We start from the raw sequence: 3,731 nt of genomic DNA on the forward strand, positions 1-3,731 counted from the left end.
GTTCTCTCCCAATGTCGATGTGTCATTACATCACCTAACATCATCTTCCTTGCTCCAACTGCTCACCGACTCACCACCGAACTACAAGGTTGCCCTTCTCCAACAATGCTTGCCTTGACATATTTCCGAGGTCCACCATTGGCACGCCTTACCTAAAATATGCGCCTACCCATTTGTTTGTTGTTCACATGAACTAAGAGGCACTAACCATCTCGCTTCGTGGAAAATAACGGAGCAAGGGAGCAACATATGCATTGACGCATTGTTGTGGTCTCTTACAATCTACTCACTCTGCTTCAATGAATAAGGTGTCGAGCTAGGTAAACTTTGACCAATATTTTAGAAAAAATTATGAACAACTATAATATGATATAGATATCATAAGAAAATACATTTCATGGTGCATCTAACAATATTGATTTTGTATTGTACATGTTACATGATATAGATAACATAAGAAAATATATTTCATGATGCATGTAACAATATTGATTTTCTACGGTACATGTTAATAGTTTATTCGAAAAACTCGGTCAAACTTTACTTAGTTTAACTTTTCAGAAAAGAATAATCATTATTTATTGGAATGGTGGTAGTATGTAGTTTCATGCATATTTGATATTTGGTGCCGAAGTGCTACTTTTGGGGTGAGCGGGAGACAAAAATTTCATGTACGTCAGCGCTAGTTCTAAGCAGGAACAAGAGATAACAGGAAGGCGGTTTCAGCCGACGGATACGAACGAGATGAACGGATGAGATCGCGATCCGCGAGAACATAACATGGATTGATAACATGGCATACATTCCACTGCATCTCACATTTTCCCCCGCCGACAGAGTTTGGATTTAGGCGGGTGGGCGGGAGACAAAAGAAAATTTGGAGCCCATCACGCCGGACGTGCGTCCAAAATATCCCCAGGTCACAACGCCAGTACTACTCTCTCCATCGTCTTCTTGCCCCCCACCCACACCACCGGCGAATCTCTCCTCCCGTTCCCCTTTCGACCACCCACATCCCCTCCGTCGCCAAACATCCCGGCCACATCCGGCGAGCCCACGCGCTGCAGACCGCCGCCCTAGCTCCCCCTTCTCCTTCTCTACCTGTGCCACGGCTTGGAACAATCGAATCTTTGCCCACAGCCTAAATCCTACCCGCCAAAGATCCCCGCCACCGGCCGCCCTAGCTCCTACGCCGCCGGCCACTCTGCAATCTCCCCAATCATCGGCCCCTCCTCCCCTGCCCCCTCTCCCTCTTCGACTTCCCTCTCTCCCGCTACCCCCTCTGCCGGCCGTCGTCACCCTCGCCGGCGCCGTCTAGTCTCCTCCAACCCCAGCACCTCCCCTCCGCCCGTACCTCTTCCCCTACTACCCCAGCCCGCCCTGGACGAGCCCCTCTGCAGATCGACGCCATCTCTCCACGCTTGGCCTTGTACAGGCGGGGCCAGCCCAAGCAGCGCGACTCTGGCGCCATGCGACGGCCGCGGCCGCAGGAGGAGCTTCGCGCCGGGCAGGGATGGCGGCGCGGAGGCTGGGAGGACGAGCTCTGGTCGCCCTCCAGAGATGTTCCTGCCGGCGTCCTCCCGGAGCTGCTGTCGGGGACTCCCGTGACCACCTCCTCGAGATGCCGCTCCTGTTCCCGGCCACCACAACGACGTGCTGCTCCTGTTGAGATCTCTCTTCCCCTGCTCCATGTAACCATGCAAAAAATTGTATTTTTTCAGTTGGATTGCATGTGTCGGCTGTACATGTATATGCACTGTATGTAGGCAGAGAGATGTAGTCGGTAGTTGTGCTCATTTTGTTTTGATTATTCGGTGTTTGCTATGCATATGCAGTGCTAAAAACTTATTCATTTACAGGTTCAAAGCTCATCACAGACGGAGGAGCTGAAGGGAGCGAAGCGGGGATACCGGGAGGCCGCCTCGGAGAGGAAACATGAGGAGGTGCGGTGGTGAACGTCCTCGGCCATATATGCGAGTGCAGCGGGGAGGCGCCCCGGTGGCTGCGGATCATGTCTTCGATTTTGGTGGTATAAATCTTTGTCTCGTAGGTCTGCTTCAAGTGCTATTATTTGTGATACATGCTATCTAATTCATGTGCTGGTGAGGTGTTTTTTTTAGTTCTTGTGCAAAACAAGTATCGATTCCCCTATGTGGATATGTGCTGATGGAGTAGTACACAGCCACACACATTGATTCATCTTGGTTTGTCTTGTGTAGTTGATCATGTCCTGAAGCAACTTGCTAGTATTTTGTCTGCAGTAGTTTCAAGTGTTGTTGTGTTGATTTAACATGCTTAAATAGCAGATTGGCGGCCACACAGATAAATATGTTGGATCTGATTGAAATAGCCACACGGAACATTTTCACTGGATGGCCGCTGGAGTTTTTGGTCTTCCATGTTGACTGATATATTCATGTATGTTCTAGTTAAGTTGAATGCTTGCTCGATGTAGATGAATTAGTATCCATACATGTTGACTGTAGAATTGACCGTGCCATTGCATTTGTTGCTGATGGTTTCTTGCTTTGGTCTATACTATTCTGCACACTAACACATTTATCATGTTTTTTGTTTTTTGCAAGTACAATGAGGAGGCGAAGTAGATGATGATGACAAGGGTAAGCTAGCTGGAACCTGTAGTTGCTGCAGCCAGTTGTGGTGTACTATTTAAGTTTCCCAGGATGGGATAGCTGTGCTATTGTGCATTGGCCTAGTGTTGACACTCCTTTTTCTGTTTCCCTGGAGTATTTAGACCTCTGGTCTGAGTTTAGTTTTGTGTGTATGTCACGTATGGGGTTCGTGGCTATTGTCTCAACTGAAGAATATATTGTTTGCTGTGCAGGTTTGACTGTCGAAAAAACAGCAAAGGTCATGGCGAATTTTTGGATGAGTAGTTGATCATGTCCTGATGCAGTATGCTAGTATTTTGTCTGGAGTAGTTTCAAGTGTTGTTGTGTTGATTTAACATGCTTAAATAGTAGATTGGCAGCCACACGGATAATATGTGGGATCTGATTGAAATAGTCACACAGAACATTTTCACTGGATGGATGCTAGAGCTTTTGGTCTTCCATGTTGACTGATATATTCATGTATGTTCCAGTTAAGTTGAATGCTTGCTCGATGTAGATGAATTAGTATCCATACATGTTGACTCTAGAATTGACCGTGCCATTGCATTTGTTGCTGATGGTTTCTTGCTTAATTTGGTCTATAGTATACTGCGCACTAACACATTTATCATGTTTTGTTTTTTTTGCAAGGACAATGCGGAGGAGAAGTAGATGATGACAACAAGGGTAAGCTAGCTGGAGCCTGTAGTTGCTGCAGCCAGTTGTGGTGTATGTAAGTTTCTCAGGATGGGATAGCCATGCTATGGTGCATTGGCCTAGTGTCGACACTCCTTTTTCTGTTTCGTGGAGTATTTAGACGTATGAGGGTTGTGGCTCTTATCTCAGTTCTCAACTGAAGCATATATTTTTCGCTGTGCAGGTTTGACTGTCGAAAAAACAGCAAAGGTCATGGCAAATTTTTGAACGAGCCTGCTTTAATTGATTTAGTAGAGTAAGGATTTAATTCGTCCTATGGTTTCTTTGTATGTAGTCATGTATCAATACCTGATGCCGAGTTAGAGTGCTAGTGTATATGCATATGCCTTGGTCACCTGTTACTAATAGTTGAAGCACTTTGTGTTGGAGTATCCATTTAATAGCTGCAAGCTGTTTATT

The sequence above is a fragment of the Lolium rigidum genome, chromosome 1 (genome assembly GCF_022539505.1).
Source record: "Lolium rigidum isolate FL_2022 chromosome 1, APGP_CSIRO_Lrig_0.1, whole genome shotgun sequence".
NCBI classification, from domain to species: Eukaryota; Viridiplantae; Streptophyta; class Magnoliopsida; order Poales; family Poaceae; genus Lolium; species Lolium rigidum.